This window comes from Urocitellus parryii, chromosome 6 (genome assembly GCF_045843805.1).
Source record: "Urocitellus parryii isolate mUroPar1 chromosome 6, mUroPar1.hap1, whole genome shotgun sequence".
In the NCBI taxonomy this organism is placed as follows: Eukaryota; Metazoa; Chordata; class Mammalia; order Rodentia; family Sciuridae; genus Urocitellus; species Urocitellus parryii.
The window spans coordinates 6,590,275-6,613,168 of NC_135536.1; the positions used below are offsets into that span (position 1 = coordinate 6,590,275).

Sequence of the window (22,894 nt, forward strand, 5' to 3'; positions counted from 1 at the left end):
GTTCTGGTGATACTAAGTCCTTGCTGTTGTTAGGGCCCTTCCTGGAGGTCAGAGGGGGCTATTAATTTTAAAAGGTCAACCTAGAGTTCTGGTTGTGCTCCGTGGTAGAGCACTATGCCTAGCATGTGTGAGGCACTGGGTTAAATTCTCAGCATGGCATATAAATAAAGGTCGATTGACAACTAAACAAAATCTTAAAAAAAAAAAAAAAAAAAAGGTCAACCTAGAATCTGCGTCTTCTATGTTGAGATGTCCTTACTATCTTTTCCTTAATTATTTAAAATTAGATGATGCCAAAGCCACAGCCGCCCTCCTCTCCACATGGGGGGTGTCAGAGCCTGTGCCCCATGCCTAATCTCTATCCACGCGACGTCCTTTGGCTTAGCTGCTATTCCACTTCACAGATGAGGACGGAGAAGCTCCGTGCCTCTCTGCCTCATCTGAGGTCACACAGCTGCAGGCTGAGGCCAGCTGTGAGGCCCAGGCTCTTCTCAGCAGAAGTAAGCGCCGCCCACTCAGATGAAAGCACCGCCCCTGTGGGACTCCATGCTGCTAACAGAACACACACGGAGTTTCTGCATCCTCTTAGCTTTTGCAAAATAGCAGATAAATGCTGTTGGATTAAAAAAAAAAAAAAAACTCACTGGGTTTTAGTATTTTAGAGTCAATAAGGAATGATAACTTTTTCCAATCATTTGCAAAAAAAGTCTAATATAAAAGTTGGCTTTCCAAGTTATGCATCATATGCAAAAAAATTATATTGTCATCCTCTGCGCCACCCTATGTGCATCCAATAGCAAAGGGAGCATGAAAACAATCAGTGTCATTTTTAGGCCTGGAACTCGGGCCTCCCGTCAGATTCGCAGCCCTGGGTGCCACCTTGGCTGAAGGATTCCAGCTTTATTCTAAACTAAGACTGCTGGTTTTCCTTGGATCATCTGGAGAGTCAGAAGCCTGAGTCCTGCCCCTCCCTGGGCTGGACCTTCACCAGAGCTCTGGCTCCAAACCCATCACTTCATAGAAAATTACAGGACTCTGCCATATCTTAAAATAAACTCGTCTCCTTGAAGCTCATGAACTAGTGTTGGCACTACTGACCGTGAAAGGCTCAGCAATAGCCCTGGATGGACACAGCAAGGTTGCCATTGCCTACCGATTAAGAGAACTGCAGCAGAACCCTTGAATCTGGGGAGGGGTGGTGTAAAGAACTCAGTAGGTTTGGAGTGTCCCCCAAGGCTCGTGTGCTGAAGGCTTGGTCCATGGAGGGACTCACAAGCTGATGGCTTCATTGGCAGCTGGTGGAACTGTGGGAGGTGGGGCCCAACTGGAAGAAGTAGTGGATCAGTGGGGGTGTGCTCTGGAAAGGAGCAGCTTGTCCCCAGCAGTCCCCTCCCCAGCTTCCTGGCTACCATGCCTTCCACCATTGTATATTGCCAGAGCAACGGACCTGGCCAACCTTGGGCTTAACCTCTGACACTATGAGCCAAAAACTCTTTCTTTAAGTTGATTTTCCTAGGTATTTCATCCCAATGATGAAAAAGTTAACTAACAGATTTTTTTTTTTAATTCTAGACTATATAATGGTAGTGGGGAGACCAAAAAAAAAAAAAACCAAACAAACAAAAAAACATGACATTACCCTAAGAAGCCACATATGACCGTTTAGGCGACATGGAGTTTAAAGCCAACAAAATTTCAGCTCAATAAGGAGAACACTGTTGGGATCCCTCTGGACCAGTGCTACCCTGGGCAACACAGCTAACCCTGCCAGTTCCCCAGTCTTTGGTGCTCAGTGTTACAAGAGAGACTGGCCAACAAGCAACCACTGTGGAGACACAGAAGTGAGGAGAGGGCAGAGCAGGCCCCGCTCCCCCGACTCTCCTTCCAGTTCTGGGCATGAACCCAGGGCCTTGCACAGCTGGATGAGCTCTCTGCATGAGCCCCACCCAGCCCTGCCCCAATGCTCCCAGGCCAATCACCAGGCCACAAAGTGACCCAAGGACTGGGCACACGAGCTCCAACACCGGGGAGGGATGAGCAGGCCTCCGACCAGCCGCTTCCATTTCATCAGTGAACAATCATTGACAATCAGAGGAGGAAGAACCATCATCTGTGGGTGATAAGCTGAGTGTTGAGGAAATTCACTAACTACTTTCTCCAGCTCTCCTTTCACCTTGCCTGGCCACGGTCCTCAGTCAACAAAGACTTCCCAGGAAGGCCTTGATCCCTTGCCGTCTCTGGAATGTTGACAATGCTACACACACACACACACACACACACACACACACACGCAGGCGCAAGCAGGCGTGCACTCACACACTGTCCTCTGCCTTGGCAGAAGCAGTTGTTTCCATCAGGAGCGACCGGCCCTGCGCCTTGAGCTGTCAATCCCTTCCCACACGCACACTTTCCAGCCTTGAGGCAAATGAGGGATCGTACCCCTGGGCAGAACCGTACTCCTGGGGACGGAGGAGCAACGTGCTTTAGAACCTGGCTTGTGCCAGGAGGGTCCAGTGCCAGACACCGTGATGGCAGCAGAGGCACATCCTGTCTCTGGGACAGCTGGGATGGGGGTGGGGGACCCAGGTCTTTAATAATGGTCCTAGCAAGTCACCCAAGATCACCAAATCCCAACCGTACAAGGAAAGATTAAAGCTTCGGAGGTGAGCGACCAGACGATGGGCCTGAGGACAGGACCTGGGAGAGGCCCGCTGCGCAGCCTCAATGATCATTTCACATGGAGACTACTGCCAGCCTTCCCTGAGAACCGGCTGTACCCTGAAAGATGTTGGGTCATAAGCTGATTTAACAAAAAGCATCTAAAAGGTAGCTTTAATTTTTTAAAAATGATAACAAGGTTTCAAACCTTTCAGTAAATAGAATAAAAGAAAAGCTCTTTTAAGCGGGGCACAGTGGTGTACACCTGGTCCCAGCTACTCAGGAAGTTAAGGCAGGAGGACCACTTGTGCCAAGTTCAAGGTCAACTAGGCAACACTGCAAGATGCTGTCTCAAAAACAAGCTTATTTTTTTCCATTAACTTGCATATTATTTATTTCCTATTTAAAGTATTACCCGTTACTCACTGACTTCTGAACTTACAGGTTTTGCTGAGATTCAGATAATGTTCCCTTGCCCTTGAGGACCTGTCCTGAACAGCTGAGATGAAAATCAGAAATGCACAGTTTAAATAGTCAAAATGCATCAAAGGGGCCGAAGCCACAAACTGTCTGCCGGAGATGAGAACTTTCTGGAAAATACGCAGCTAGTGGTCCCTCGTCAGGAGGTCACCGTGGGTAAGTTCAGCTGGCCAAAGACACTTAAGAATGAAAACACGTATGTAGGTTCTCGTAGAACTTCCCTCTCGCTCACTACCAGAAAGTGGAGCCACAACAACCGGACACCTAGAGGAATCTAGAGAATCTAGGAATCCCAGAATCTAGAGGAAGTTGAGATGGAGCCTTCTGCCCACGCTCCTTTTTTGTGACTGGTGTTGTAAATGTTTTTGCCCTTTTTTTAGTAATATTGTGGAGCTACTTTCTAAAAGTGCCATACCTTCTGCTTTCAGCCAAGATGGAAAAACAAGGACTGCATTTACCATCCTTACCTTGAGCAGTTAAAAGAAAACAAATCAAGAAAAACTACATCCAGCAATGGTGTTCAAGACACTGGGCTTTAGACTGTGAGGGAGGGTGATGGCTGAGAGATGGACAGAAGGAGTAGCCTGTGATGACCTCAGCATGCAGCTGGAGCTGGAGGTGCTGCTAGTTGAGGGGGAGGGGAGGCTGGTGGTATCCCTAAGTTGAAGTGACAGAACTAAAAGGCCACGTCAGCCACAGTGACTGGAGTCCACAGGGCCGGATGCTGGAGAGGGAGAGCTCCAGAGATGTGCAGACACAGAGTCTGCCACCCACAAGAGCTACAGAGAACAGCCACCAGGACTCAGGGCCAGGAACAGTGCATGTCACCACCAGGCGGACTGTGAACCCCGTCACCTGAGGGCAATGGGCAGAGGACTCACATGCACTACACTACACTAAATGCTACTGTGGTCCCCACGGGCTGAAGCACGAGACCCAATGTGACCAAATGCTTCCAAGTAACTTAACCACCTCCCAGAACAAAGGTGCAAAATATTTACAGGCAGAATGCACGGTCCTGGCTTCCCGCAGAAACTACCAGGCAGGCAAAGAGGCTTGGAAACATGACCCAGTAAGGCACAGATGGACCTACAAACCCACCCAGAAGGAACAGGTGGGGGAATTGAGAAGAGAATTAAACAGCAACCGGGAGGACACGCATGTGTTCACGATGCTGGAGGAAGGAGAGATGCGGAGTAGAGATGTGGGGGACACACGTCAAAGAATAAGTCAGCCCTCCAATTGTGAGCCTCCAGGACGCAGTAAGGCGAAGAAACAGCAACAGAAATGACCCGAACAAAACAGGGACAGCCGGGAGGCAGGCGGAGGGACACAGAGCAGGCAAGCAGGTGGGGTTGCAAGGTTGTGTCATCAACAACAAAAAGCTATCAAGAAATAATGGCGGGGGCTGGGGATGTGGCTCAAGCGGTAGCGTGCTTGCCTGGCATGCGTGCGGCCCGGGTTCGATCCTCAGCACGCCAAAAACTGAAAAATAAATATTGAAATTCTTAAAAAAAAAAAAGAAAGAAAGAATGGCAGGAAATTCCCAGTTTGATGAACATAATAAACCTAGAGATCAAGAGGCTCTGTGAATCCCAAGAACGAGACACATGAAGAAAATGACACCAAGACAAACTAAAACCAGACTGCTTAAGACAAGCGGTCAAGAGAAACTGGGTAAATGAGGGACAGAGGGGAGCTTCGACAGGAAAAGAACACGCACAGAAAACCTGCAGGTAACCCCGTGTTTCACGGTGAGATGCTGTACCCTCTCCCCTAGGATCAGGAGCAAAGCAGGGGGTCCCCTCCACCACACCTAGTTGACTTGGCACAAGTCCCCCTTGGTGTGGCAGGACAAGAAAAGAAAGCAAAAGGCACGCGGTTAGGAGGAAAGACATACAGGTGTCTTCCTTGCAGATGTCCTGCGTGTCCATGTCCACGCTCCCAAAGAACCAAGGAAAAGCCCCCTGGAACTAGTAACACGGTCCTGATATGAGACTAAGATATCAAAGTCAACCACTCTCCTGGAGGCCAACACTGAGCGACTGGAGCCTGAAATTTAAAATGTAATCGCAAAAAAAAAAAAAAAAAATGTAATTGCACTTACAACAGCACCAAGTTGAAATGACTACATGGAAATCTAACAAAATGTACATAAAGGACAGATGTGCAGGAAACCACAGAATTATGATGACAGAAATTCCAAAGAAATGGAGAGATGTTCCATGTTCATGGATTAGAGACCCAAATCTGTTAGGATGCTAAATTTTCCCAATTTGATCAGCATATAACAAAACCCCAATCAAAATGCTAAAAAAGCCATTTTGTGAATATCGACAAGATAATTCTAAAGTTTATGGAGCAGCGATGCAATACTGAGAAAGAGCACAGAGAACAGGACCATGTGGCTTCAAGACCCCATGACGCTAGAGAGAGAACAGACACAGAGATGGATGGGACGGAAGAGTCCAGGACAGACCCCACCAGTGTGCCCGCCAGCCTTCCACAAGGAGCGAAGGCCATCTAGTGGGTAGAGGCGAAGCCAACCCTTCAGCAGATGGTACTGGATGCCCACGTGCAAAAAGGAAACAAGCCAGACCCGATGTCACCAGCCCCGACTCAGGCTGGGTGTGGCTCGGTGGCACAGCACAGTGCAGCCCACGTTCACCACCAGCACCACAAAGAAAGAAGGAAGAGAGGGAAATTAGGAAGGAGTTTGAGTTTGAAGAACACAAACACGCAGTGTGTCACACACGGGAGGGAGGGAATGCACCCTGGTGTACTTGGACCACGGTAAAGGGAATTCAGTGGAGAAAGGAGTCTTTCCATTAAATTAGGCTGGGACAATGATAGAGCCACACTCAGAACAAATGCCAACCCCCTGTCACCATGTAAGCAAATTAACTCAAAATGGATCACAGACCTCATGCAGGACAGGAAACAGTAAGACTTCCAGAAGGAAAGGTGATGACCATTGTGGCCCACTTAGGCAACCGTCTCTAGATGGGATGACAGGACCCCACTCCACAAGAGAAACGAGACAGCAAGTGGACCTTCATCAGACTCAAGCGCTGCCCTTGAAGAGGTACAGTGAGGAGGGTGGAAGGCAGGCCGCAGAACAGGGGACGTCTGCAAGTCACGCTCCTCAGCCAGAACTGGACCCAGAACGCAGGACCCAGAATGCAGGAGGAGAGCAAACAATTTGTTTTATTTAAAAATTTTTAGGTCTTTCTTTATTCATTTTTGTGTGGTTCTGGGAGTGAGCCCAGGGCCCCTCGTGTGGTAGGCAGTGCTCTATCACTGCATGACATTCCTATCTTTTTATTAAAAAAAAAAATTAAGACAGGGTCTCAAGCCTGGGTACCTTCAAACCTTCAGACCTCATGGTTCAGCCTCACACTGCCAGGCCAAGACAGGCTGGAAAGCCGGGCCCAGGAGTCTTCAGGAGCAGTGCCACTGCTGAAGAGCATCCACGGACACACGGACACTCCAGCTCTCTGACTCCTCAAAGTGCACTTTAAATGCTTGAGCCGTCGGAGATTCCAAGTGAAACTGTGCAGTTTGATCCTTTCTTGGAGTGCCATTTGAGGCTCCACCTGAAATGTGAGCCACAGGCAAAAGTGGAGAAAGCAGGCGGGACGGACGATCACCCTAACCTTGAACATCCAGAGCCGTCAGAGGCCCCTAGAAAGCCGAGTGCAGGAACCTCTGCACTTGACAACAGCACATGCTTGTCTTTTCACTTTCAACCATTTTGTTGGATAACAAAAAGGGCTGGCTTGTTTACGCAACCTAAAAATGGGCACAAGTGTGGGAGGCCAACCTTACGGGTGACTGAGTTACACTCCCCAGCTGGGTGCTGAGGCGCTCAGTCACAGAAATGGGTGTGTCTTGCTACAGCCCCATGGGTGCAGCTATGCTCACCTGTTGCTTTGTAATATAACCCCTTGCCCTGTTTAGGATAGAATCTTCCATGGAAGTGCCTTGTGTGTGTCCCCTCCTCTTACTGTGCCCTTGGGTGTGGCCTACCCAGGTGTCAGTCAACCTGCTGACAGTGGACATCATGAAGATAGACTCAGCCCCCTGAAACCTGACCCGTTGCCTCATTTGAATAGCTTCTCCTCAATAAAAGGGGTCAGCGTGTGCTCTCGCTCTCTCTCTCTTTCTGCGGACCCTTAAGGTCAGAGGAGCCGTCACAGCGACCCCAAAGAAAAAGGTATGTGTCTCTTGTGTGGTTATTTCCTGTAGCCCAGTTGGCCCAGTTTAACTAGAGTGACCCCTGAGCCCTTTAGTTGCGAGAACAGAAACCCGGCAATTGGCGCCCAACGTGGGGCAAAAGTTCTTTAAGCCGCCGGGACAAAAGCGACAAATGCTGGCTCCTAAGGGGACTCCAATTTAAATATTAAAGAAAGTTAGTGAAGTTGAAAGTTCTCTCCAGAAGTTAAGCATGCTGAGGATTGCAGAGTATTGTGGGCAGAATTGTAGAAAGTAAGTGAATTAGACAAAAGGAAAATCTGTGACGTTAAAATTTTTAATACTGGGGTATAATTGTAGAGACTCTAAATAAATATAGTTATTAAGATGATTGATGGGCTATGTTGTTGAGTTGAGTCCTCTCCACGGAAAGCACGCTTTTGTGGATTTTTTAAAATTGTTTTTATAAATCTTTATAAAAGATTTTTGGGGGGCTAAGATTGTTGCTCAGCGGTAGAATGCTTGCCTAGCATGGGCGGAACCTGAGTTCGATCCTCAGCATCACATGAAAAAAAAAAAAAAGAGGAAATTTTTTGGCCTTTATGTTCTAGAAGTTTGCGCTAGGAGAGTGAGAAAAAGGGAGAAAAAATGTGATGTTTACCTGGAGAAAAATAAGTTTCAATTTTCTATTGTTTTTGTCAATTCTCAGAAAGTATGTACGGACCTTTTTACTACTTGATTGTCCTGTGAATCAGAATGGCTGTAACTCAGCCGCTGGGGACAAGAGACTTTAGCTGCTGCTACTTGCTGTTCGCTATGGGGTCCTAGCCCCTGCAGCCAGCAGTGCTTTTAACCCTTGAATTACTTTACCTAAATGCCAAACACAGACTAACTTAAGATCTGATGGTAATGCTAGCGTTTGCTGCTAAAAAACCTTTGGAGCACCCACGTGCCACAGAAAAAAGTGCAGGATTTACACAAGTTGCAACCGCAGGTCGCAGAGACAGAACAAGCTACTACTGCAGTAAGATCTTGGCCAGGCGGGAGAAAATGCAGACAAAATAAAACAAAATGCAATCGGCTAGGAAAACTTGGGGAACTTTTGCCCCGAAAATGGGCAGCGGACTCCATGTTGTTTGCATCACCATGGTAACCATGGGGTGCCTGGGTGGAAGAGCAAGCTTCCTGGTCCCACCTCCCACACTTTCGTGGGCTTCCGATTGGTTCTTCCACAGTCACTCAGACGGGACTTCTAGTCCCGCCTTCCAGCCACTAACCTGTACTACTGTGTTTCAGATTTCTACCGGAGCTGCTCAGAGCCTGTATTTTTAAGAATGCCTACCTGTGAATGCTAACGAAAGATATCTTTTTCAGACAAAATTTAATTCCACAGGTTTCTATGTTGCAGCCCTAAATTTAAGTTAGTTCTGAGTTAAATAACCTGACTTTTCTCTATAGTTGTGTTACTAAATAATGTTCTATTGATGAGAGATATCAAACATGCTTCTTTATATTTTACTTTTAATTTTGGAGGTTATGAGGATGCATTTGCTTGCCACAGGAACAAAGCCGGCAATGTTCCTGTGATGACCAAAAAATCCTTATTCTCATTTCTGAATATAAGAAGTAAATATGTATGCATAAGGATCTTATTTCAGTTACATCAAGTGACGTCACATAGAAGAGTGCACTCCTAGTTAAAAATAAATTAAAATGGATCCAAAAATTTTAAGACCACGTGGTTACATAAAGTTAATACAATTATAAGTTCTTATTCTTAATATATATTTTTTAGATATTTAGATGACCTATATTTGTTAATCTATAAAATAATTAGCACATGCCTAATTGATTAGTTAATATATATTTGCCTAATTGTTTTTCTTCAACAGAAAACCCATAATTTATGTTTTATATTTACATTTATCAGATACTCTGCCTTTTCAGTTACAGATATTTGAGATAAATGTGTTTACTATAAATTTACTTTTAAGTGAAAATACAATCTTCAAGTAGTTTCTAATTCTCAAAGTTACTGTTCAAACTCATAAGATGATAAATAATTATAATTATGTCTACAAAATATCTAAGGATTTTAACTATTTTCATTGATATTTCTTATCAAAGTATAATAATTTGTTTATAGATTCTAAGGTTTTCAGAAATTGTTCCAAAGTATAACCAAAAAAATTTTCTAAAAAAAAAAAAGATGCTTCAACAAAGAAAAAGCACACATGGATCCTAAAAAGAACAAAGAAATCATCTTTGGGTAAAACAAGGTCTTTATATTCATTTTCCTAAGTAAAAAAAAAAAAGATTTTTTTTTTTTAAACAAAACAGAGAAAGTTTAATGGATTGGATAAGAGCATAGACTTTGGAACCAGACTCCCAGAATTGAACTTCAGCTATGCCCTTTATGAATCTATACATACATGCAAAAAAAAAGATTTTTATATTGTTATTTAAACAGATGATGTAAAAAGTTAGAACAATTAAAAAAAGAGATTTATATATACTAAACTGACTATAATTAATTTAAGGATATTTCAGGTTATTTTCCTAATTTAACTATACTAATGTGAGCTAAAATTTTGTCCATATCTTGACATGATAAACACCTATTAAAATGTAAGTTTACTTCTTTAAAGAAAGATCCTTATTGCCTAATAATTCTTACTGTTTAAGATAAAGATTAATTTTGGTAAATAAATTCACATTGTTGATTAAACATTAAGTATATTGAACTACTAACTAAAATCCGATTTTAACAATTGTCCTTAGAGACTAAAATTGATTAATTCTAAGACACTGAGATACTAATTTTTACATATTTTGTTTGTTAGATAATTATAAAATAAAAAAAACATTTTATTAAGACTAATGTTCTCCAAATTAAAGTTATATATTAATTTTAAACAATAAAGGTTACAAACTTAAAAAAATTCATTGATATTATAAAAGTTCTCTAACTAGATCTATTGTCCATAAAAAATACAGTAAGATTTATATACTGCTCCCTACACAAAAAATAACCTTCATCATATTTTTTAAAGGCAATTAAGAGATACTTATATAAAGGATAATATTCTAAAATATAGAGATTTTGAGACCTTCTCTCAAAAAGATTGAGGATTCTTTCTAAATTGTTAGGATGGATCGACTAGTCTATATAAAAAAATTTAATAATCAATAAAAGGTAAATCTATTCTTAGTCATTTAAATACTTGTACTATTATCTATAACTTAAACTAATAATACTATGACTTATGCCAAGCCTTTACTCAATTTTATTAAATAAGGAAAAGGGGGAATACAGGATCCCAGAGACACCAGATTTTACAAAATACTTTAAAAATTTTTTCTTAAATTGTAATATTGAGAGTCTTAATGTTACTGAACATGATTCAGTAAATTAAATCAGATATCAAAGGAGAGTTTGGAGAGTTTAAACCAGTCATCATGATAATGACTGAGAAACCTGGCCCAGGAAGGTCAATTTCCAGCTACAGAGCGTATAGCCATGCAGCTTCACGAGCTTGTCAGGTAAATAAAAATTATGAAAAGACTTGTATGGACCCATTTTCCAGGTCCACCTTTAATGTGTCTTGCAGTGTGGACTGGAAAGTCCACCCATGAAACTAAATTAATTGTCCTGACTGTAATGGTCAGTTATACCAATATATTGATTCTATGGTAAACAGACTGTCTGGAAGTATCTTTTGAGAAAAAGACAGTGTTGAAATAGCGGATTGTTCTGCATCTGTATGGATAGCAGCTATGGACCAGATGTGAGTAACACCAATTAGGGCCAATTCTGTATGAGGGATCTCTCTTCATCTGTCTCTCTCAGCTTTGTCACTATATTACTGTTTGTCTGTCTATGGCCTGTCTCCTTCCTTCCTGAACACATCCCCCACCAGCCCAGTGCTGTGAGCTGGGTCCTCCATGGAGAAGAAACCTGAATTTGCTGATCCTAGGGTAAATGCTGGCGTGGAGACCACGGGGGCATTATCTATCAAGGAGACAGAGAGCCCTCTTGGGGACGATGCCATGCTTACTCCACATCACCCTGTTTGGCCCCGAAGAATGGCTGGTTAGCCAGTGACGGGTAAGATTCCTCAAGGGAGGGACAACCTAAGACAGGCACAGTCACAGAGGGGCCATCAGGAGAAAATTTGGGGGCCAACAGAGGTGAGGCAAAGAACCTCACCCCCCCCACTGGTGCAAAGGCCTAAATCTTCTCCCTTCTGAGAGAGGTCTCCTGCCCCATGGCTGCTTTGCTCCCCACATCCAGCTCAGATCAGAACCCTAGTGACAGAGACTAGTCAACAGTGACTGCCTGCTCACCACAGCAGGAGACAAATGCAGCTACAGGAATGGGCCATGTCTGGATGCTTTTCTCTTTCTTGGTTCCCATATTTTTTTTCCTATGCCTTTCCTTTTCCTTTCTTTTCTCATCAGGGTTCTCCTTTGACAATAAATTTAATAGAAGAGGAGAAAATGTTAGAATAGCCTTCAGTTGCAACTAACAGCTACAAACATATAGAGTTCCTCACAGTATGGTTACATTAGGCAGAAGATGATTGGCCTATGGATATTGTCTTGCTTATGAAGATTGACAGGCACGCCCCACTCGAACCCTATAACAGTTGTGTACATTCCAAAAAGAAACTGAGCTACTGGACATTGACTTGAGGTTTGTCACCAGTCAGTTATCACCAGCTCCCATGACTGAGGTAACCAAATAGCCGAGCAACAAATTAACCACACAGAAACTTATGCTAGACAGCAGATAAAAAACCCAAGCCAGCCAATTATGCTGGACTTTAGTGACTAAGACTACATTTACCTTTATGGACAATTGTTGGAAAGATTATTAAAATAAATTTTTCCAAGGTTATTTGTATTACTGACAGACCTAATTAACTCCTTAAATATGAGAATGAAGAAAAAAATGATAAATATCCTGTAGCCTATAAAAATACAACTTATTGCCTCATTAATTATTGCCAGCTAATATTTCAGAACTATAATATGCTGAAGTTAATATTCAGGCTTTAAAACAGGTGTATGTCTATTAACCAGACCTAGACAAACTGCTGGTCTCATAATCCCTAAAGTAACTACCTTAAATATTATTCCTTGCTTATTCAATTTCGGCCTTTGTGGCTACGTCTTAAAACTTACAATGTATGGATTTTCTTAATGTTTGACTTAAATTACATCCAACTTCCTTCATGGTCAGAGAAGTGCTGATGGAAGGATGAGAACTAAGTAATGATGTTCTAGAAGACAGTGTAATGAATAATGTGCATGAGCCCTTTGCTCTATGGTTTATGGAGAGGCCTAAATGCCATGGTGATGAAAATGTCTGTTACTATGGCCAAAAACAATGCGTCCCAATAAAATTGGGAAAAGATTAAAAATCTTCTGATGAGTGTTTGGCAAGGTAATAATAATCCAGATTATTGTGTTGACTGTTATGAAGATAATATGTTTTCTACTAATTCTTTTTGTGTTTCAATAGCAGATTGTGATGACCTTGGACCAAGAGCCAAGTGACTGAAAGAAAATTTCCCAGTTACATTCTTTTTTTTTTATATTAAGAAAGGGGGAATATGTGGGAGGCCAACCTTACGGGTGACTGAGTTACACTCCCCAGCTGGGTGCTGAGGCGCTCAGTCACAGAAATGGGTGTGTCTTGCTACAGCCCCATGGGTGCAGCTATGCTCACCTGTTGCTTTGTAATATAACCCCTTGCCCTGTTTAGGATAGAATCTTCCATGGAAGTGCCTTGTGTGTGTCCCCTTCTCCTACTGTGCCCTTGGGTGTAGCCTACCCAGGTGTCAGTCAACCTGCTGAACAGTGGACATCATGAAGATAGACTCAGCCCCCTGAAACCTGACCCGTTGCCTCATTTGAATAGCTTCTCCTCAATAAAAGGGGTCAGCGCGTGCTCTCGCTCTCTCTCTCTTTCTGGGGACCCTTAAGGTCAGAGGAGCCGTCACAGCGACCCCAAAGAAAAAGGTATTTGTGTCTCTTGTGTGGTTATTTCGTGCAGCCCAGTTGGCCCAGTTTAACTAGAGTGACCCCTGAGCCCTTTAGTCGCGAGAACAGAAACCCGGCACACAAGCCTTAAATGAAGTTCCCAGGAAGATGGACCAATGGCCACTGAGCCCAGGACAAGATGTTCCTGGTCAAGAGTCACTGGGATGCAAACTAAAATCACCATGAGCTGCCCCTTCCCAGACCAGACCTGCTGTGACCAGGAGAACTGAAGCCAGGGGGCACGGGCAGCACCCAGGAAAATGGCCCTGCAGCCTGGCTACAGGATCTCGGGGGCAGCCCCCGTGGGAGGCACTACATGGTTTCACGAGAATACATGGTTCCTGTGGTTCCAATCCTCAGAGCCCACCCTGCAGGGCTGAGAGTGGACGTAAAGGTGTGCACACTCCCACAGCCACTGCAGAAAAGCTCACAGCAACGCAAAGGTGGAAACAGACCATGACCTTGAATAGATGGTGGATGGCCAGCACGGGCTGCAGCCACACAGGGAATGCTATGCTGCCATAAAAAGGGATAACGTCCTGATTCTTGGTATAGCAGGACAGACCTTGAAAACAACCACTAAGAGAAATAAGCCAGTCACAAAAAGACAACTACGGGATTCCACCTACATGAAATGTCCAGAGCAGGCAGATTCATAGAGAAAGAATGTGGACTGGAAGTTACCAGGAGTGGGAGAGGGAAGAAGGGGGTTCCTGCTTCATAAGCAGAGTTGTTTGGGGTGAGGGAAGAATTAGAAACAGAGGTGATGCCGCTCAGCACTGGAATGTGATCTACATCATGGGCTGTACACTGGAAATGCTTAATATCTCAAGTCTCATTATACATTTTATCTCAATTCAAAAACAGCCAAATAATACAGGCATTCTAAATACCTGGCTCTCAGGAAAACCATGTATTCACTCACTGTCCACTCGACCAGAGGGGGAAAGGCCCTTGTGCACAGAGACCACCAGAGGCACAGGGGCACAACCTTGGAAGACACAGGACAGCACAAATGAGCACAGGGCCAGAGCCATGATGAGCGAGAGCCATAACTCCATAACCTGCCAACTGCCCTGAGACGGACACCCAGACGGCCGCAGTACCAGCAGCTTCGATGCCCTCCACGTACTTCTCAGGCAAACATCCTGCAGGTGACACCCCCATTCAGAGGCTACATATGCCCTGCAGGCCCCAACACCCGGACTTCCCCGGGGTCCACCTGCTGGGTCCACCTGCTGGGTCCACCTGCTGGGTCCAGGCACGGGACCAGGTGGCTGGCTTGTCAGGGCTGCCACAACAAAGTCACATGGAGCCGGTGGCTTCCGCATCAGCAATGTGACTTCCTGTGCTCGCTGAGGCAGCACGTACGATACAGAGAAGATGAGCTTGGCCCCTGCACAAGGATGGTCTGCAGATTCTGAAGCGCTCCATGCTGTTTCTCACGTGGGTCAGAATGGCGGCTATCAACAGACAACAGTAAGTGTCGGTGAGGACGTGGGGGAACAGGCCAGAGGAGCCTGCACCGGGACCCGCCTGAGAGTCCTCCCCCCTGTCCTAGCCCTGGCCTTGCTTCTGGAATCTGGCTACCACCAAGTTCTGGTGTGCACCCCATTCCCAGGCACACAGCTGTCCTCCCCTTGGCACCAGAGTGGACTTCAGCTTGCTTCTCTCAAATGACCTCTGGGATGGAATTCTTTTTGCCCTAAGTGTGTTGTTTTTAAGAAACAGGATGACACAAAATTGGACTAGTATCATACTGGTGTATAGCCTTGGTGTCACTCAAGTCCCTGGACAAAGGGCAGCGTCCACAATGCTGGGACAGGAGCAGCAGGACTCCACTCCACAAGCAACAGGGCCCATGGTAGAGTGAGGACCCTCCAGGGGCCAGATTCAGTGCTCTGCAGCACTGAGAGTCAGGACTCAACCCAGCCCTCCCCGAGGGACGACAGGGAGCCATGCAATCAGGCCTGTCCCCTCCTGCTCAGAGCCAGGGCACGGAGGCAGACGCCCCAGGCTGAAGACCTATCACATAGAGAGTGGCCAGCTGCCCTCTCCCCCACAACTGCCCCGGGTTTCCCTGCATTGGTAAGCAGGGGCTCAGCATGATCGCTGTACATTTGAGAGGAAAGACTTCTCAAAAAGTCCGTGTTTGTAAACAGACACCTTTTATCTAAAGTTATTCTTTATATGAAAGAATCTCTGTTTTCTCTCCAGGTGCATACGACAGCACTGCTCCCACCGCAGCCTACCGAGCAGGTTTCTCAGAAGGGTACCGAAGTCTGCGGCGTCCATACACAGGACCGGGGCTGGCTGGTCATGAACTCAGGGACTTGGAATAGGCTTCTAGAAGGTGCTCGGCATGGCTCCTGTGCCAAGCAAGGCAGTCCCGTGCCTCAGGAGCTCTGGGGCTACCAGGGACAACACAGCAGCATTAATTGTCACAGACAACAGCCAGGCAGGGCCAGAGCAGAGGGTCCTGGGGATGAGGGTGAGGTGTGGGGTCTCTGCAGTCAGGATGCTGTCCCGCCTGGCCTGTAGGTGGCAGGAGCAATAGCTTGGCCTCCAGGACCCGGGTCTCCCCATAGAAAGCCGAAGAGGCTGGGGCGGTGCTCAGTGTGGATCCCTAACCTGCTAGAAGCCCTGGGTTCCACCCCAGCTGCACAAAGCCATGCCAGGGAGCAGCATGGAGCAGAGCCCAGGGAAGTCCTCGGCACCCGAAGCCTCTGTCCCCTCAGCCTGGGACAGTCAGGTGACAATTCCTGGAAGAAATGGTGCCCAGTTTGTGTAAGAGGGGTAGAGTATGATGCCCAAACCACCAGGCAAAGTCCCCACAGCACCCCCAGTCTCCCAGCACATGCTCCAGGGAAGTTCCTGCTCCTCCCCCACTGGACGGCAGGGACCTTGGATGTCTCTGCACCCGTTGCCCAGAGCCTGGCAGCGGGCTTGGCACGCGGCACTCAGCGAGAGAGAACCAGCCCCTCCAGGCGCTCAGAGTCATGGCCCTGGCACGCCCGTCGCTTCCTTTGTTTCTACACCGAACACAACGGCTGGGATGGGCATCACTGATCGTGAATACAACGCTACAGATCACAGAAATTCAGGCCCAGAGAGGGCGCCCCAGCCCCAGAGCCCATCCAATCTGAACCAAGCCACGTGAAGCCAAGCCCCCGGCCCTCCTGCTCCAGCTCAAGCACCTGGCTCTGGTGCCCAAGCCGTCTTGGCTGCAGTGTGACGATGGCAAGGTTGCCACCACCCACACGGGGTGGAACTCACACTGGCATAAGGAGAGAAGCTGCTCTGCTGGCAGCAGGGCCTCGCGGTGGCAACGTCATAAAGAAGAAACCGGCTGGCTACAGCCAGTGGACATCTTCAACCAGCCTCCCCACCGCATCCTGGAATTTAAGGGCTGCAGGGCCCGGGGCTCAGACCAGAGAGCAGAGGGGTGAGTCGCTGCCCAGAGGAGATGGTGCTGCAGAGTGGCAACCGGGCCTGCTGAGGCCTGGCGCCCAGTGTGGATCCAGAAAACACAGATGGACTGGACTGGTGACAAGCAGCCTGCCTGATGGGCAAGGCGGGCCAGAGAGGAGGAGCGCGGAGGAGAGGCTGGAGAGAGGCTGCAGCAGCCCGCAGTGGGCTGAGAAAAAGAAAGAAGAGACTCGGCGGAGGGAGAAAAAAGGCAGGCCTGGGTGGAGTCGGCCTCCTCCGCTGCTGACCTCAGCCTGCAAGGTAAGCTGGAGAGGATGATTACTACAGTTCCAGTCACTGAATGCTGTCAAGTGACCACTCGTCATTGCCAGGTCCCTGCCACACGTGTGCACTTGTGTTCTCACACACACTCCTGCATTTGATATCCAAAAACACCACTGATGATGGAGCAAAGCCTCAACAGATAGAATTTAAAAACAAAGGTCTCTCGAGTCCCAGGGAGTCCTGACCACAGGGAGGACATGCTAGCCTGCCCTCTGCTTGGAAGCCAGGGCGTCTACTACCATCATTTGCAACGGCGCACAGGAGCGAATGCCTTTGTTCAAAAAAGAGCAGCCAGGTCTCTCCCGCACCCTGAGCTGTCCGCAGGCTGATTGCTCAGGGCTCCAGCGTCTCCCGTCTCCTCTGTGCCGGGACCTGCTTCTTGACTCACCGCCCCCCTGGGGGTGCACTCCAGCCTAACCACAGACGTCCTCCCTGTCAACAGCCTGTGGTTAGCCGCAGGAGCACGCTGCAGAGCCCACAGGCTAAATGAGAGGAGCCGTGCAGACCCTGCTCTGCAGGCTCTCAGACCTGCCCCTGCTCCAGTCCCTGTGTGTTGACGGTGTAGAATCTCCAGAGCAGGAAGAGACAGTGTACCCTTCCTCCCAGAGCCCGACGCCGCGGGTCCAATAAAAAGAAAGGGCTTTGGGGTCAAAGGACCTGGTGTCCTAGTACCCCGGCAAGTCCGTCAACACCAGACACTCTTCATCTGTGCACAAGAGACCATGACCCTGTTCCCCGGACTCGGAGAGGCTCAAATGTAAAAAGCAGGAAAAATTTAAAGGTTGATTCAGGAGTCCCTGCGAGGATGGCCCATCGGTGATCACCCAGCCCATCTCGACCTCCCAGTGAGGCTGGGGGAGGGCACTTCCCAAGGCAGGTGGCGAGTCACTGGAAGAGGGCGAGCTTGCGGACAGAGTGGCCAAGATCTGCCACACAGGCGCCTCCTCCGCTGCCCCCGCCTCCTGCACATGACACACAGCTACTTCCATATGCACTGGAACTTGTGTGTTGGTGGAGGTGTGCCCAGGAGAGGCACAGTGCCACTCACTGCCTGTGTCCCCACCTGCTGTGAGAGGCATGAGTTGTGCTTGGGAGTGGGCTGGTTCAGAAAGCCCACCAGGCTCCCGGGAAAGACCTACATCACGTCTCTGGCCTGCTCTCGCCTGTACTTCTATCTGAGCACCCAGAACTGCTTTCAAAGGATCCATCCCAACAGGAAGACAGCAAGACAGATGATAGGTGCTGAGGTGTCCCAGTGTCCCGGCTCTCGCTCATCGCCCTCAAGTCCTCTCCCTGTGAGCTGCTGACAACCAAGAGCAGGACCCAAAGATGCAGGCTCCTTCTTCTGGAGGCCACACAGCCACCACCCAGCGCAGGAGCAGCATGCACACAGCTTGCTCTCCGGGACTGGGCGTCCAGTGCTTAGCTAAGATGAAATGCTGTGTCCATCCCACCCTTCTAAAAACAGACTGAAGGATGCGGCGTGCAGGCAAGGCTGAAAGTTTCAAGCAACAGAGTTGAAGACAGGTGAACCTACAACACCCAGCAGGCTGATGTCCCCAGCACGTGACAGCATCTGGCCACCTCACGCTCAGTCTGTGCCCAGCTCTTCATCCCCCTGGACAGGCACAGGGCAGTGTGCGCCACAGCAGTCTGGGTGGCAGGCGAGCCACCTGCAGGTCACAGGCAGGGGGCTAAGAGTCCCTCTAACTGGTTATTCTTTTTATTTGTCTTGATTTTCATTTTTATTTTGCTAATCTTTTGCAGTGTTGGGGATGGAACCCAAAATCCTGTGCATGTGCCTTGTGATCCTAGACAAATGCGCATCAAGAAAGATCTTCAAAGGTAAAGGAAAGCAGAATAATGAGCCTTCCCACCCCAGGGGAGGCCTGGCGCTGGGCCACAGCTCAGGATGGGCTGGGCTCACCCTGGGGTGCAGAGTGGGCAGGGGGAACGCCCGCCAGCCTCGCCCCACTCCCAGGTCTGCCGCACACCCACACCATGGGGGAAAACCAGCAGACACCGCCACCTGAGCCACACTGCTTCAGTCCTAAGAGGGAGACCTCCAACTACCCTGTTCCTGCCACCACAGTGCCAGGCCCCGGTTCTTATCTAAACCCACCGAGAAGACAGGGGCGCTTCTGACATTATCAATCCCACCTCGGCCATCCCACCTAACAGAAACCGTCACTTCCAAAGCCACCAGTAACCCTATTTTCCCATTGTTTATTGGTACATTGTATTGTACACAGTGGTGGGACTTGTTACATATTCCCATGTTAACACACCCTCTTAGTATAAAGAAAGGAGGGTAAAATTTCCAAGAATCGTGAAACCACAGATGGGAAAAGAGCCACCCCCCTTTTAAAAGAAAACATTCGGCTGGGAAAAGGAAATACAGACGGCCTTTGGTATTTGTGCCGCCCTTTACAGACGTAAGTGTGGGTGAGCTCAAGAGTCAAACCACATAGCACACAGGCTGTGCTGCTCACAAAGCCACGCTTAGGGTGCTACACTGAAAAGCCTGTTTGAACCATACCCAAACAATTAGTTGAAGAATTAAGATTCTGTGCTTTTCTCTGCTCTCTTTGCAGGTCTAAAGGACCAGGAAGGCCCGGGGCCTTCCCCCTGAGCCTGACACCTCTCTTGATGAGGGCTTTTTGTCCTCGTTGGGCAGGTGCACATTCCCCCTGGGCAAACCCTCAATTCAACCTCAGCTGAAATCTACAGCCAGAGCATCTTGAGCTCCAGGTCTTGCCCATGCCAGGCACCTGCACCTGGAGTACAGGTAGGTAGGTGGGTAGGTAGGTGGCAGGTGGGTAGGTGGGTGGATAGATAGATGAATAGGTAGGTGGGTGGGTAAAGTGAGTGGATAGGTAGGTAGGCAGGTGGGTGGGTAAGTAGGTGGGTAGGTGGATAGGTGAGTAGGTAGGCAGGTGGGTAGGTAGGGAGTAGGTGGATAGGTGAGTAGGTAGGCAGGTGGGTAGGTAGGGAGTAGGTAGGCGGGTGGGTGGGTAGGTAGGTGGGTGGGTGAATAGGTGAGTAGGTAGGTGGATGGGTAGGTAAGCGGGTGGGTAGGTAGGGGGTAGGTAGGTAGGTGGGTGAGTGGGCAGGGGGTAGGTGGGTGAGTAGGTAGGTGGGTGGGTAGGTGGGTGGGTAGCTAGGTGGATAAGTGGGTGGGTGGGAGGTAGGTAGATGGGCAGGTATATAGGTGGGCAGGTAGGTAGGTGAACAGGTGAGTAGGTAGGTGGGTAGGTAGATAGATGGGTAGGTGGGTAGGTACATGGGCAGGTAGGTAGGTGGGTAGGTGGGCAGGTGTAGATAGGTAGATGGGTAGGTAGGTAGGTAGGTGGGTGGGAAGGTAGTGAGCTGGCAGGTAGGTAGGTGAATAGGTAGGTAGGTGGGCAGGTGGGTAGGTGGGTAGGTAGGTGGGCAAATAGATGAGCAGATGGGTAGACAGATAGGTAGATGAACAGGAGGGTAGGTAGGTGGATAGGTAGGTAGGTGGGCAGGTAGGTGAGCAAGTGGGTAGGTAGGTGAGTAGGTAGGTAGGTGGGCAGGGACAGGAGTGTATGTGCATATGAATGTGTGAACTTGAGACATGGAGTGACTCCTGCCTCTCTCTTCCCAGACTCTGCTGGCTTTGCAAACGAACACTGTTCAGTCAGTCATTAATCAACCTTGGAGTGTCCTTGACTGGTTCCATATATCAAATACCAAATCCTGCTAATTCTAGACATCTGCATATTTAGAAAATTTAAGACCTTCCAAATATCTATAGATTCCACCTCCAATGTCCCTTCATTGGTTTGATCCTGGTCATTTGCTTCTGGACTCCTGCCATGGCCTCAACTGGTTTACTTGCCCACAGTCCCACCAGTCCCTTCCCATCCCTCTTTGTGATGTCACGGTGATCTTTCTAAAACAGACGGGATCGGCTCATGCCCTGCTTGACTTCTGCAGTGGGTCTCTGCTGTCCATGGGGCGAGGCACTCAGCACTTGACCTGAGCCCCATGAACCTCGTCGGCCCCACCCTCTGCCCAGCTCCTGGGCCGGCCTTAGTGCGCTCCTGTGGTTCTCGCTCTCCTGCTCTCATCTTTCTGCCTCGTGGGCATGGCCCTCTCTTCTTCACCTGGCTTCCTTCTACCCTTCCCTAGTCACCACCACAGGAACAGCAAGCGGGGCTCCCTCTCCCCAGGACAGGGCCCTGCTCATCATGCACGGTCACAGCCCCTTCTCTACCAGACCTGGGGGCCAAGAGTGCGAGGCCTGTGCTGTCGGTTTCCGGGGTCCTCCCCACCTAGCATGCCACCTGGCACAAAGCGGCCTCCAGGATACGCCCAGTGAGTCACTGTTTCTTACCCTTAATGGTAGGGGCAGGCCCCGAGAGTCCCCAAAACCCTTGAGGTCAAACCACTTTTGCACTAATACCAAGATGTTATTTCCTTTGTGCCCGCTGCGCCCGGCAGAGTGCTGTGCACTGCAGCTGGAGCCTCCCAGGAGCACCTGTTCACTCGGGAGAACAGCCGACAGACAGACGGCTCAGAAAGACAACGGTGTTTGCTGCCCATGAACTTACCTGAGCTTTCCAGAAAAAAACAGGAGAACTTCGGGGAACTTGCGTCAGTCTCTGTGGGCGTGACAGCTTCCCTGGCCTCAAGTTTTCTTGACGACACCAGTGGTGATGTCAACCCCAGTGATTTTCTGGATCATCTGCATAATCTGAATCTGTTTCTTTTTTTCTTTCTTTTTGTATTGAGGATTGAACCCAGGGACACTCTACCACTGAGCTACCCGCCCCCCCCCCAGTCCTTTTTGTTATTTTGAGACACTAAATGGCTGAGGCTGGCCTCAAACTTCCAATTCTCCCACCTCAGCCTCCTAAGTCACTGGGATTTCAGGCATGGGCTACGGCACCTGGCTCCACAATGTTACAAAAGCTTGTATCAGAAAAGAGCCATTTAAATGCAAGACAGACCACAGGCTTGAGAGCCACTGACCTACAGAGCCAAACTGCAGGATGTGCAGCAGAAAGACATCAGGCAGTCACGGTGCCTTCAAAATGCACCCTTCTTCTCTTAGCATCAGCCAGCAGTGAGCCCCAGCAGGTAGGGCGCACCTGACAGCCTAACCCTAACCCTAACCCCAGCAGGTAGGGTGCACCTGACAGCCTTTCTGCCCCACCCCCCTTTCCCCACTTCAAACCAAACATTCACCTCTCAAGTTGGCCAAACTTAGGAGAAAGCCTGGGGACCAGGAATCTGCGCTCCAGAGGTCAGTGGCCCCTGGTCACTCGGGGAGAGTGAGGCCTCCCTCCAGCCTCTAAGTCCCCGGCGGGCGCTGTCACCTATAGCATACAGAGTGTCCACTGCCTGTGGACAGAATGTCCTGGGATGCAAATCAAATGGACAGGTCCTCCAGGTGGTGCCCCTGCCCTCGGGCATACATACCCAGGCTGCACCTTGAAGGGCGGGGGCACAGCCTGAGGCAGAGGGACCAACACAGCACAGGACCCCAGCGGGAGGCCAGAGCCAGGAGGACTGTCTGCTGCCAGCAGTGTCACTGGGAGCCCTGCCCACCAGGCTCTCCTGGGCCTGGTTCCCTGGGCCTCTGTCTCCTGGGGCTGCCCCTCCTCTACACGGAACCCGTGCTGGAGTGGCCCAAGTCATTATCTTCAAACCATAAAGAAGAAAATCTCAAACACCCTAAAACTCCCCTTGGCTCTCACGCCCAACACAGAGCGATGGGCAGGGTCGTCAC

The 22,894-nt window shown here is 48.6% G+C and overlaps 1 protein-coding gene and 1 non-coding gene across 7 annotated transcripts in view; one reads left to right on the forward strand and one right to left on the reverse strand.

Moving 5' to 3' along the window:
- Eml1 (EMAP like 1) overlaps window positions 1-22,894 on the reverse strand; it is a 166,192-nt gene that overhangs the window by 78,590 nt on the left and 64,708 nt on the right. The window lies entirely within an intron of this gene.
- LOC144255505 (U6 spliceosomal RNA) lies at window positions 14,713-14,820 on the forward strand. The gene has a single exon (XR_013343803.1). It is a non-coding gene; the product is annotated as a U6 spliceosomal RNA (small nuclear RNA).